General features: G+C 41.1%; 1 protein-coding gene across 1 annotated transcript in view; it reads left to right on the plus strand.

The window, feature by feature from the left end:
* Positions 1 to 3,812: 3,812 nt before the first annotated feature.
* Positions 3,813 to 14,586, plus strand: part of LOC110165729 (histone deacetylase 7-like) — a 67,966-nt gene continuing 57,192 nt past the window's right edge. Inside the window, 1 exon segment of the mRNA XM_055160556.1 lies at positions 3,813 to 4,033. The gene's annotated coding sequence lies outside the window, so the exon portion shown is untranslated.

The raw sequence follows: 14,586 nt of genomic DNA on the forward strand, positions 1-14,586 counted from the left end.
ACAGTGTGGCATTGGGAAGAAATTTCAGTCTGGTTTAAAATCTTTTAATGTCCTGCTTTTAGCTGTTGATTGTGGTAAAGCTGCAGTTCTTGTTCTTGTACTTTTAGATGTCACAGCAGTTTTAGATCCGGTGGAGCAGGGCTTTTCTCACGTCTGGAGCAGTGTGAGGGCATCGGAGGCAGCCAAACCGCCCTGGCTAATAGAAAGATGGAGAGTTACTGGGCCCCTTAGAACTTAGTGCAGTGTCCACGTAAAACAATTTTAAAAAACATGATTGGTGTGATTTTTGATTCTTTGTTCAACTTTGCTAAACAAATTGGAGGTGTTGAAGGCGAGCTATCTCCACCCGAGACCCTTATCTTTTAAACCCAAGCTTCCCTTTTATTTAGAGGTTTTTATTACATCGAGGTTGGACTCTCAGCTCTCTTTCTGTAGGCCTAGATCAACGTTGTCTTCGGCGCCTGCAGGAGTCCAAAATGCTGCAACTGGCCGACTGACAGTCACAGAGAACATGTAAACTCCACACAGACCCACAGGACCCAGGAACTGAACCAGGGACCTTGTGGTGTGAGGTAGTATGTTTCAACATGGATTTGTTTTCTTTTTCATCCTGTCGCATAGAGCTGTGCTTCTCCAACTGTACTACATGTACTACTCTGTACTACATGTACTACTCTGTGTTACTACATGTACTACTCTGTGTTACCACATGTACTACTCTGTACTACTACATGTACTACTCTGTGTTACATGTACTACTTTGTGCTACTACATGTATTACTCTGTGGTACCCGTACTTCTCTGTGGTACATGTATTACTCTGTAGTACATGCATTCCTCTGTAGTACATGTATTTCTCTGTAGTACGTGTATTACTCTGTAGTACATGTATTTTTCTGTAGTACGTGTATTTTTCTGTAGTACATGTACTCCTCTGTTGTACGTGTATTTTTCTGTAGTACATGTACTCCTCTGTAGTACATGTATTTTTCTGTAGTACCTGTATTTTTCTGTAGTACGTGTATTTTTCTGTAGTACGTGTATTACTCGTCATAAGTTCCAGTGAAAGGTCCAGACCACATCTGTACTTCTGTGTTCGACCTGGTTTACACCTGCTGGTTCTAGGAAGGTCAAGTATTCTTAGTGTTTTGCTCAGTGACACAAAAGCAGCATGTTTTCAGGTCTGGAGGTTTGAACCGGTTTCCCTCCCGTCTGTGACTCATATTTGCTGCCCCCTCCCCTCGGGGTCAGGCAATGTGGAGCTCTGGGAAAGTGACTGTAACACCCGAGTACAGCTGTGTGAGGCGGTGTACCTCTGTGTAGTCGTTGTTGTAATAGTCGTAGTAATAGTAGTAGTATTTGTGTAGTTCTGGTTTGTGGTATTGACAGGTGCTTCTTGTCTTCTGCGTCTCTGAAAAATTTCAAAAGCGAAAAACAGCGAGGGAAGAGGCGGAGACGGAGAGATAGAGAGATTAGAGAGAGAAGGGATGAGAGACAGAGCTAGAAAAAAGAGAAAGGAGATAGAAGTAAGGATGAAGGAGGAGACACACACACACATACACCAGTGTACGCAGACACTGGGGGCGAGGTGGGTTAAGTGTCTTGCCCAAGGACACAACAGCAGCGTTCATCTGTGAGAGCTGGAATCGAACCACCAACCTGTGGCTCAGTGGATCTGAGCACTCAAGCCAATGATGTTTTTATGGTGAGACCCGAGAGAAGAGAGAAAAGAGAGCAGAGAAAGAGAGGAAGAGAGACGGGGGAGAGAGTGAAAAGAGTAAAAACAGAAAAGGAGAGAGAGACAGAAGAAAGGATCAGAGGAAGACATGAGAGAGAGAGAGAGGGGTGGAGAGAGAGGGGGTGTGGGTGTGGAAAAAGCAGAGGAAGGGGTGCAGGCTTTAACACTTCTTCCTTCCTTTAGTAAATATACAAAAAGTGGAATTAAGACAAATATATTAAAATTAAATTGTATTATTAAAATACAACATTCAAACTGTGTGGACATATGACTGTTGGAAAGTTTCTCTAACGTCATCACCATCATCATCATCATCATCATCATCACCATCACCATGTGAGGGGATCATCTCTGTGTTCTCAGGTGTTCTCCTTAAATTGGTTCATTGTTCCAGAATGAGACACAGTCAGGAGGATTGAACACAGAGTGAGAGTGACATGACGTGTACATGATGGCGGCGCTGGGCAGGGTCCTGTCAGGAAACACAGAGACGGCTCTCCGTACATGACCTGGTCCATTCATTTGTGTCCTTTATAACATCCAGTTAACCAGTTTATCTTTTTGTGTTTTGAAATAGACTCTTAATGGGGGCACTAGGTTCCTCTGCCTAAATAGTGCTGGGAAAAAAGGGAGTGTAAAAACTTTTTAAGGCAAGCACAGGAGCTCGTCAGAGATGTTGATCATCATAAAAATTGTTCTTGTTAGGTTGTTAACTTCACGTGAATTTAACACAAAAATGTCCCTGGTGTCCATTACAGACAACATGTTACAAATTATAATGAGCAGAATCTAAATGTTCATGTGTTCATTTACCTCCAAAGAGATAGAAAATCACTATATACATATATATGTATATAGGAGGAGGATAAGGCAGGAGTTTCCGTGCGGGCTGGTATCTGGTGTAAGACATGTAAATGCAGAATTGTGTGGCAGTGTGGTCAGAAGTATTGTGTGTGTGTGGTGTTGTGATGTGGGCACAGTGTGGCAGGTGGAGAGTGCTGCACATGCATCATCACTGCAGAGTCTGGAGATACTTCAGCAGAGCGTGACCTGCAGCACACATCAGCTCTGAGCACAACTCCAGCCCAGATCTAACACAGGCCTTGGAAATGTGCAGGAGAAGTTCAGTCCTTAGTTTAAAGTTTTCTCAGCACAAACATCTCCAAAACCTGACGGCTTTGCACACGTCACACTCAAACTGTTTTCATTTTGTGCAGGACTATAATGACTTTGTACATTTTCAGCTCCTCTGCTTCAGGTTGGACCCATCATGATTTGTGAGCGGACAAAAGCCCACAGTGCCAGCAGAGGGCGCACGGCCTCAACATGTACGTGTCTATAAAAGTCAAGCGCTTCAAATCAGACTTTCAACAATAACTGCAAACTTGAGATGTATTTTAGTCATTTGAACTTCTAAACCTGAACTCTGATTGTCTTGTTTCTTTCTTAAAGGCTCAAAATTATATTAAATTCTTTTCTGATCTAAGATATAATGATATATGTAGTTTCACATCACAAACAGACCTAGAGTTGTGTTTTGTCACAAACTGCAGATTTCGGCTCAGTTCTTTTCTCAAACAGAAAACACTCATGAAAAAACTTGTCATGTCATAATACAGGAAGTGCTCCACTGTGTTTTTAAACTCAACACACCTTCACTAGAATCATTTGGATCATTTCAGTCCTGGAATTGGAAATCTCTACTGAACTAAAGGTAAAAGGATAATAAAGAGTTACTCAAACATGTGTGAATGAAACAACTCCAGGTCTGTAACATTGTAACATGGCTTAAAGCTCAAAAGAGGACATTTTGTATAATATTGGACCTTTAATATTTTTACATTTTTATTTTGAGTTCCATTTATTTTTTTGCTTCAACAGAAACCCTTGACAAAATAATCAGAAAAAGCCTGAAACTTTGAGAGAACAAATCAAAGTCTGAACTATATTTGAATCTGATGGTCTTGTTTTTTACAGTGCAACTTTCGGTCCGCTGCACAACTTTCTTTTTCACTTTTGTTTGAGCTTTACTTCCTGTCTTTGTCTCTCTCTCTCGCTCTCTCTCTCTCTCTGCTCCCCCTTTTTCTCTCTCTCTTTCTCACACTCCCCTCTCTCTCTGTCTCTCTGTCTGTCTCTTAAAGTAGCACACTGCAGGAGTAGACGAGCAGTGAGAGTGAGAGTGTGTGTTTGACTCTGAGCCTCTCGGTGTGTCTCTGTCTCTGCTCCTTTGTCAAAATAAACCCGGATATTTAAAGGTTTTCTCACCATTTTGGACACAGACTTTCACTCAAAAAGGTAAGAGGAACTGTTAATGTTTTTGGAAAAATAGTTCAGAGCATTACTGATTATGGTTTGTGTGGAAATAGTAGGATGTTTTTGTTCAAAGTTCACTTTTCAGACATGTCATGGAGCATTTATATTTGAGAGAAAACTGAAATCAAGACGTGTATTTGAGAACAGGAGTTGTGAGGACAGTGGGTTGTGTATGGGACTCACACTGCAGCTTTTTGTTGTTGCATATCACATCTGAGCACACACCGGACACTGGACAGTTATCGTGTTGTTGTCTTATTGTGCTGTTGTGTGTGTTATGGGACCTGGTTTGCACTGTTTGGATGTTGCTGCAGGTCTGATGACTCTGTTTGTACATAGTGTTTGCCATAATCGTGGTGCTGAGCTGCCCTGGGGCACACTGACTGTGCATGTGGCTGTACCTGTATGATCTTTGACGTGAGACCTTTTCACATGAGTATAAATATGTGAGGGGTTGTCATGTCTCTGGAGTGTGCGCTTTAGTTTGTCTGTGTGAGAAAGGCTCACAGGAGTCAGGACTTCAAATATAAACTGAAAATTAAAAACATTCAGTTGAAGCACATGTGGTGGAAATGACTGAAATCTGTGCTCACAGTTACAAATCTATTCATCAAATAGCTCAGCTGATTCACCTATAATCACCTCAGTGTTGAAATGAAGATGAATGAATCAAATTCAAGCTCTACTGCTACTGCTGACCCGGAGGGAAAATGTTTTTGTTACAGACAAACAGCTGACCTGCACAAAGAACCCTGATGACACTCTTTACTGATCAATGTTCTACTGTTGTTTCCTCGTCACAAACACACACACATGTTTAAAACACAAACCCTGCAAACAGAAAACACTCACATGTAATATTACAGGAAGTGCTCCACTCTGTTTTCAAACTCCATACACCTTCATTAGGATCATGTGAATCATTTCAGACCTGGCATTAATCTCTGCTGAACTAAAAGGAAAAGAGCTGTTCACTGAAAAACTACCACTACATGACATCACAAGGTGGAACAGACCCTTCTGAGCTTTGGAGATGTACACAGACTAATAATAAAGAGTTAATCAAACATGTGTGAATGAAACAAAACACAACTCCAGGTCTGTTTTTGACGAGGGAACATTAGAACATTAGGAACGTTCAGATGGTTGGTATAAATAAAATGATAATGTGATAATATTTGCCTTATTCTCATTTTCAAGCACAGTTTTCTGTATTTTAGCTAAACAAATGACAACATACTCCCCTTTTACTTGTCAGAGATCAAACTGTGGTCTAAAATAGGGACACCAGCATGTCTTGTGTAAAACTGGGACAAATCAGTGGTTTTGTATAAATCTGCTGGGACAGAGGACAGAGGACACAGGGCTCAGCGCTGGGACTGTCCCGGGTTAGAGATGTCTGGTCACACTAGACTTGTGAAGAAACTCACCTTTCTGCTCTGGAAAAGTTGAACATTTTCTCCTTCAGTTTTGTCTTTACCATGAGTTTGTCTTGTTTGTGTAATGTCCTTGTCCAAACCTGCACAGACATGGACAGTCAGAAATCAGATTACTCTCATCAGGTTTTTAATGAGCGCGTGAACATGATTGAAATGTCTGTTTCCACTGCACATCTGTAATACTTCTTTAATACTCAGCAGGGGGCGCCCTGTCTCCACCTCCAGCCCCGGTCCTCCTCTCTCCCTCCCCGGGCTCAGAGCTCCTTTTCCCCGCTGTGCACCTCTCTCTGTCTCGGTGTCTGTGCTCATAGGCGCGTGTCTGTGCCGGTGTCGCGCTGCTCTGCTCCTCCAATCAGAACACAGGAGCGCGCGGTTTACCTGCGTGACGCGCGTATTACGTCCGCACTCTGTTATCTTTGTTTTCGGAGTGGAGTTTAGTTTGAGTCTGACCGAGTCACGAACATGACAGACCCGAGGGACACTTGAACTGCAACTTCACCAGGTAAGACCTGTGTACTGCTGCTACTGTTTCTGATACTGCAAATAATACTACCTCTAACTACTGCTACTACTGCTACTACTCTTGTTACCATTGTGTACATCATTAATATCTTTATCTCTATTTCGACTACTATAATGTTATGACAGTCACTACTGCTTCAACTACTGCTGAAGCAGTAGTTGTTGTAGTATTAGTAGTACTAATACTAATACTGCTACTAGATTTACTCTCGTGGTATTTGTATATGATTGTATAGCAGTATTTCTGTACTTTTAGCCCTACATTATGGTGCTAATACTACCTCTGCTGCTTTTGCTACCACTAGAATACTTTTATTACTATTACTTTTATTTATGTAGTTAATGAGACAGGGACAGTGCACAATTTTAACATGAACCTTAACAGGAGAGATGTTTGTACATCAGGTTATAGCTCCAGTGTTCATCCACCTGTCGTCCCTGGACAGGTTCATTGGTTGATTGAATTTAATTGACCGTAACAATCAACTGTTCTTCCTGGAGCATGTTTTTATCACCATTGTTTACATTTTTCTCTAGACATTTGTCTTTGTCAACTAGTACTTCTTTCTCAATTAGTACTATAGTTACTATACAGTAGTAGTATAGCAGTATAGTATAGGAGAATAGTACTACTAGTATAGTAGTATAGTAGTATAGTAGTAGTATAGTACTATTATATAGTAGTATAGTATATTAGTAGTATAGTAGTGTAGTACTATAGTACAACTTTTACTGCCTGTACTATTGCTACTACAACTACTACTTCTACTTCTACTACTACTACTACTACTACTACTGCTACTACCGCTGCCGCTGCTGCTGCTACTACTACTATTACTACTACTTTTGATGTGTAAATTTGCCTTTACCAACTACTACCACTAGTACCTTTGTGTCTACTCTGTGACTAAGGTACTACTACTCTGAATGAAGTTCTAGATAAGTACTTTCTAATGTGTAGTCAGTGTAGTGTTTGATGTGGTGTGTCTCTCTGTCAACTGAACAGTCAGAGCTTTTACAGTGTGCTGACAGTGCTCATGTCACGTCAGACTTTTCCTTTTGCATTTTGTCATTTAAATGATCTTAAATCAGACCTGTTGTGTAAAATGGACTTTTTAGAGCTTTTAGCCATGTTATCGTAGTTTCTTCTCACTGATCCTGAAGTTGTATTTGGAGTGATTCGTGTATGTTTGAGGAATCTTTAATCTCTTATTTTCAAGACCCCATTTTGTTGATCTATCCCTATTTTCATCTCCACCAGTGCACGCCCACTGTGATGTACGCACCTCCTTCTCCAGTTTGATTTTCTGCACATAGGATTGGGCAGGGTTGTGTAGTCATTTTGGTACAAATGAAAAAAATGCTGATTGTGGCCAATATGTGCTATCAGCCCCTCCCACCACTAACACACACCACGTTCATACTAGGCAATGTGGATGAAGTGCCTTGCCCAAGAACACAACAGTTTATGCTATTGGCACCCCACTGTGGCTCGTGGTGTTCTCAGTGGTCTCCCGTCCAAGTCTTGACCAGACCCAGCTCTGCTTAGCAAAAGTACATCTGTCTTTGATAAGGAGGTGGACTCACATGCCTTCTGCATTCTGAGCATCTGAATTCAGAACTTTCAGAGACCAACAACTAGCATGCTAACATGGACTTTCTGATTATCAGGCAGTAAAACACTTTATAATGAAATGCAGACACCAGTGCACCACTGATACTTACTGTTTTTTTTTTTTTTTTTTTTTTTCCACAAGAGTCACACTGGAAGAGTAAAATCAAGAGGAGAGCCACTTACACCAATATACACCAACACACTAAGTCACCTCTGCAAATATGCATTTTTATGTCCCACAAAAAAGAAACACAGCCAATACATCTTCAGTTAAAACCATATTTACCTTAATACTGGGAATGAGCAGAAGCTGGCATGCATTATTACTATTACTAATCTGAATAAATAAACTCAACTTTACAACATATAAACCATAATGACTCTAGAGCCACATCAGCCCCTTTGACATTACCATGTGTTTAATGCAGCTTTTACACAAACTCAACTTAAAAGCACATGGTTCATTTGCATTAATTGTAAGCTCTTTCCTTGTGCGTTGATGCGTCAGCTTCTGTCGGACTAAAGGACATGACTCACTGGAATATGAGTGTTCTCTCTGTGATGATGATGATGATGATGATGATGATGATGATCTGTTCTGTGTGTGTCGCATTGGAGATGGTTCATGCTTTCAGAGAACATATGAGTGCAGGTCATATGAGTGCAATTCGTACGAGTGCAGTACATGCTCTAGTTTAGCACAGCTCTTCCAGTCATTTCACTCACTTTATTTATGTTGGTCACTTTATTTATGTTGGTCAATTTAATTATGTCGGTCACTTTATTTATGTTGGTCACTTTATTTCGATGATGTTAATCAAGAACATGTTCTACTTTTTAAAATGCGGGTCAGGCAGTGGGTCGGGTACAATATTTTCAAATATTTTTTGTGGTCGGATATGGGTCATTTATACATGGACCCCCGTGTCACTGGTTGCTGGTGTCATGGCACCCCATTTAGGAAACACTATTAATTAAGCCTTGATTAATACTTAGTGCAGAACTTTGTGTTGCAATGTTCACTATATGTTTATCTGCACATTTAAACAAATATATTGGCTGTGTTACTAGTTTTGGTATAGGCCACCAGTGGCTCATGAGCCGTACAGTGAGTATCCCTGCAGAACACAGTGGACTTATTTTGACCTCATGAGCTGCTTATACAGTAGATCTGTACTGGGGAAAGACACATATTGCACAAATACATGGAAACATCTAGTGCAGCCCCTGTAGGTCCCCAGACCCTCTGCAGCAGTCCTCTGGTCAGTGCAGGTTTTCTAGTACTATAAAGTTACTACATGTGTGAATTATCTGTAGTTCTATGAAGTCTAAAGTTACTGCATGTATGAAATGCTGTATCTGTAGTATTCTGTTGTAGTGAAACCTCCTGAGGCTCAGACCCCAAAAACACAGTGAGTCCAATGTGTGGATCTGTAACACGAGACCAGACTTCAATCTAAATACATCAAGTCATCTGCATGTCCAACTATTACAGGATTTAGTCCTGGTTTAGTCCTGGTTTAGACCTGGTTTACACCTGGTTTATACCTGGTTTAGTTCTGGTTTAGACCTGGTTTATTCCTGGTTTAGACCTGGTTTAGACCTGGTTTAGTCCTGGTTTAGATCTGGTTTAGTTCTGGTTTAGACCTGGTTTAGACCTGGTTTAGTTCTGGTTTAGTTCTAGTTTAGACCTGGTTTAGACCTGGATTAGTTCTAGTTTAGACCTGGTTTAAACCTGGTTTAGACCTGGTTTAGACCTGGTTTCCTGGTTTAGTCCTGGTTTAGTCCTGGTTTAGTCCTGACTGGTTTCACCCTGTTTAGTCTTGGTTAAATTCTAGCCTAGATAAGTACTGATTTTATTTTTGTTAAGTCCAAGGTTAGTCTCTAAAGTTTAGGCTTGATCCATTCTAGTTTAGTCCTGGTTTAGACCTGATTTAGTCCTGGTTTATGTCTGGACATGTGCTGTTAGGTCATGGGTTAGTAATTTGATTTGATCCTAGTGTTGGTTTAGTTTTACTTATTTCCTGGTTTCATCCTTGTTTACTTGTGCTTTAGTCCTGCTTTAGTCTGGTTTAGTCCTGGATTATATTTGCAATGAATAGATTAGATTTTCTGGTATCCATGGTAACTAAAATAAACAATTTAACACTATTGTCCCCTCTGCCCTCTGGTCGTCTGCTCCTGTTTCAGACATTCACTGTAAAATTACCCCTTGGACTCTGCTATCACTTTTACTCCTGTCACTGTAGTACTGTTGTGTACTATTGTGTAGTTTTACCACAAAAACGCAGTACATTTACACAGAAGTGACACTTTCTCACAGCAAATCTAAGTGAAAACAGTTCAGTAGGTATTTCATCAAAATAGTTTAGTCACAATGTAAAAATGTCAAACTCGACTTCCATACGAAGGAACTAAGGCTGAGACTAAATACTCAACACTGATTCAGATTGCACAATGATCATAAAGGTGTGAAAACACCTCGCGACTGAAGCAGGAGCTGTGTCGACTGTGGGAGGAGGAGCTGTCAAAGATCTCTGTCCAACATGCCAGTCAAAACCAGCTCCAGTCAGACCTCGAGCATAAAGAGGAAGAGACTGTGAGATTGAAGTCTCAGTTAAAGAGAGAGAGAAACCACAATCTCAGACTTCTCCAGGACCTCGAGAAGAACAGTCAGATCAACTTTGCACTGAATGAACAGCTGAAGTCCACAAAGCTCAGAAGTTCAGAAAGAGACTGAGCTCTCTGAGTCGAAACACTGATGCAGCACCTCAGTGAGAAACAGGTGCAGTGTCTGGAGGCGTCTCTCCAGGGGGCGCTATAGCAGAACAAGATACTGCACAATGAGGTTATCCAACCAGAAGAGAAGATTTTCAAAGATGTCATGGGACTTAAAGCCAGCTTTGATGAAAACATGGAGCTATTATTGGCAAAGAGCTGTGACAATGTCTGATATGGGGGAGAGATAGACAGGAGACTGAGAAGCTCATCAAGGACCTGACCGAGGTTCTGTACCTAAACATGAATCTTCACAACCAACAGCAAAGTAAAAACCAGCACGCTGTTGGAAGTTGTGAACAGAATGAAGAAAAACAACCAGGAAATGACAGGAGATGTTCCTCAAAACCTGGAGCAGATGGAGGAGATAGAAAGCTCCATTCAGGACTCACCAATCTATGTTCCACTGAACTGTCACCTGTGGTCATAAAGGACCTCCTAAACAATGATGGAGACCTTAAGAACCAGGCAAATGAGAAAATAGACTGGGGAGAGAAGAGATGGAAATCTCCCTCCATGATTCTCAGCTTGGGCAAACAATGAAATGGTTGTCTGCCAACCCAGAGGACCCTAACAGTGATAACAGCGATGTTGATGCGTTTGATAAAGATCTCACTCGAACAACATGCCAAAGGAGACCATGAAAATGCTCTGGACCTCTGTCAGCTTAAAGGACCTCCTCAACAATTCTGAAGACAGTGATGATGATTTGGATGAAGACCCTATGGAGAAGAACATGCCAGAGGAGACCATGGACCTGGAGGAGGATTGGAAAATTCCCTGGACAGCCATCAATATAAAGGAACTCCTGAACAAAGATGAGGACTACAGGGAGAAGAACTGGGGTGATGATACATGGAGCTGGACGAGGAGGGTTCTCTGCAGGGCTCAACAGTTCGCTGGGCGGTCGTCAACTTAAAGGACCTGGTTTAGGCCTGGGTTAGACTAGATTTAAACCTGGTTTAGACCTGGTTCAAAGAGGACAATCTGCACTATGATGTAATGCAGTGTCCTTTCATTAAAATAGAATAAAATAAACGTCTATAAAAGAATGATCTTTTTGTAATTTGTGCTTTATATTTGCATTATTCTGTTATACCTTAAGCCAGGGATGTCCAAACTTTTTTCATCTAGGGCCACATATCTAAACACAGACGAAGCAGAGGACCGATCGAGAGCCGTAGACTGATGCTCAGTTCAGGGAATAATTGAAATATGTGCATGTTTAACATGTTAGAATAAGCCATCAGTCTTTATTCATGCTAAGATCTTTAAAAACACACTAAATATGAAATATTAGCTTTATCAAGATAGAGTTTCAAAAAACTTGCAGTAAAAAATATTTTTTAATTGATGCAAGGCCAATTTGGGCCAATTTTCCTGGAAATCTCAGGACCAAGAAAAATTTGTCTGAGGGGGGCATTTGACCCCCGGGCCATAGTTTGGACATGCCTGCCTTAAGCTGTCTAATTAAACAAAATAGTGTAACTTAAGTGAGCATTGTAGACTGTGTACTGTAATATTGTAGAGCTGTAGAATCTGATTCAAGTGCCATACCAGCCTTTTTCTGATCTATGTTCTAATGTTTCCTCATCACAAACACACCTGGAAAAAAACACCTTGTGTTTTGTTTCATTCACATGTTTAAAACACAAACCTGCACATTTAGACTGAGTTCTTCTCTCAAACAGAAAACACTCTCTTCCACCTTGTGATGTCATGTGGTGATACAGGAAGTGCTCCACTGTGTTTTTAAATATATATTTTGAATAATGTAGACAGACTAATAATAAAGTGTTACTCAAACATATGTGAATGTAACAAAACACAACTCTGGTTGTGTTCTTGAAGAGGGAACAACATTCTAACATGACTCAGGACCTTTAAGAATCAATTCAAAACATCAAAGTCAGATAATGAGTCAAAAAATGATATTATGATGATCACATGTGAAAGTGTGATCTGTCATCACTGAACTTTAAACAGCACAGTTTGGTAAACTCTTTTGAACAGGTTTAGACTACAACTCAAACCTGAGGCTGATGGAACAAACCAGAGTGATGGTGCGTTCAGGTGTCCTCCTAGGTGGGACTATCCGAGTTCCAACTGGAACTGGAGCCAGGTTTTATATCAGGAATAGGATTTTTTAAACAGGCAAGATAGTGAAATACAAACCCCAGGATCATGTGTTGCAGGTTAATACAGACATTTTAAGACCAAAAAGACGAGGCTCACAGCAGCAGGTACAGAGAGAGGAGCCACAATATTCCAATGGAAGTCAATGGGAGCCAGAGTCAGAAGGAGCCGGAAGGGCCGCGAGTGAACTTTTATCTGGAACACGCGTTAGCTATGTATACACTCTATGATTCCAACTTGTAAATTTAAACTTTCTTACTTCTTGGAATTTCCTACTTGGAAATTTGGACAATATTTTAGGAAACCGTCCAAGTGTTCCCATCTCAAATCAGGGCCCTGATCTCAAACCAGGCCACGAGCGTAGTGGAAAAACTATAGTGTTAAATCATCAGCTGGGTAAAAGGTAAAAGTCTTTCCTTGGGCAGATAAGAACTCACCTGTCGATCACACGAGGCACATCTCTCAAACAGATGAAACCTGTTTTACTGAAATTTTTCTCCACATTTTACTGACATTTTTTCAAACCTCAAAGCAGCGTGACAGTAACAGTCTGAACGTTCACATGACCCATAACCACATATCACAGTTTTTCTCCTCATATCAGTACTTGCACTGAAACCATGCTGGAGGTGCTCTACATGTATGTCTATGGTGGAATGGTCAGCTGTTACCATGGTGACACAATGATCATAATAGTAAACACTGCCTGATATGTTTGTAGATGTCTGAAAACAGTCAGAGCGTCCATGATCCTGTTTAGGAGTTTGATTTTCAACTAACAAACTGACAAATGTGTAACTCAGTTAAAATCTAACTTGAGTAACAGCTTCAGACAGAACAGTGCCTGCAGTTAGCATCACACCCCCATGGAATGAGGGGCCGGTGCATTTAACCCACAGTCTCATGTCTGTTCCATGGATTGAGATGAATTAGGTTTGTTTCATCTGGTTTATTTATTGCTCGTTCGTCAAGTTTCACTTCCTTCTTTCTCTGGTTGTGTTTTTGCACACACAAAGTAAATTTAGGTATTGAAAGAGACTGAGCTAAAATAGAACGTACTAATACAGCTACCATTACTACTACTTCTAGTACTACCATAATTACTACAACTACCAGGACTACTATTACTTTTTTTTTTTTTTCTTTTTTTAGGATTATAGTCTAGAGTAGAGCAGGGGTGCTCAGACTTTTTCAGCATGCGAGCTACTTACAAAATGACCAAATCATCATCAAATGATCTAGCTAATACAAAGCCAAGCAAACTGCACTGAAACACTCTGTGCCCCTTTTTTGGACCCTCGCCCACAGTTTGAGAACCCCTTCTTTCAGAGAACTTCCTCTGGCACTTTACACAACTACAACTGTGAAAAAAGTGAAGGAAGATTTTTAAACCTGTTTTTTAAAGTTCCAAACTGGAGTTGCATTCTTTTCTGGTTTTGCAGTGATATTTACCAGCCTCTGCACATTTACCAAACCAAACGCACATCGTGACAAACACAGATGCATTTGTGCACTTTTGTTAGGCAAACTTCAGCCAAATGTGGCAGTAGGTCTTTTCTGTAGATCTGCTCTCTGCTGTAGGCCTGTTTTGTGCCAACACTGTAACACAAATTTAGACTCGTTTTTGCTTCACGTTTCGTCTTGCTCTTCTAATCAGTGCGCAGTGTGGAAGGAGCTTGTGTTTGCTGTACGCAGGAAGGTGAGAGCGTGAAAAGGCAAGGGGCGGCGTTCAGACGTGAGGCAGATGGACAGGTAGGATGTTTAGGAAGTTTAACCTGCTCTGTGATGCACGCTGGTACACGAGGGCACACGCTGTTGCAGACGACCCGTGCATAGGGAGTGTGTGTATTTGTGATGTGCCGTAGAGTCTCCTGAGACGCCCCACACGCTCCTGCACCCTGGTATAAGTTTATTACCAACAGCAGCAGCCGTAATGAAATATGATCGCACTTGTTGAGTGTCAGACCTTGAGTCAGAGACAAGACCGAATCCAAACACAATCGAGTCCGAGACGAGACACGGCGATCTACCCATACGACCTTGGC

Source organism: Boleophthalmus pectinirostris, unplaced genomic scaffold, assembly GCF_026225935.1.
Source record: "Boleophthalmus pectinirostris isolate CB_2022bp ecotype Guang Dong unplaced genomic scaffold, ASM2622593v1 HiC_scaffold_3, whole genome shotgun sequence".
In the NCBI taxonomy this organism is placed as follows: Eukaryota; Metazoa; Chordata; class Actinopteri; order Gobiiformes; family Gobiidae; genus Boleophthalmus; species Boleophthalmus pectinirostris.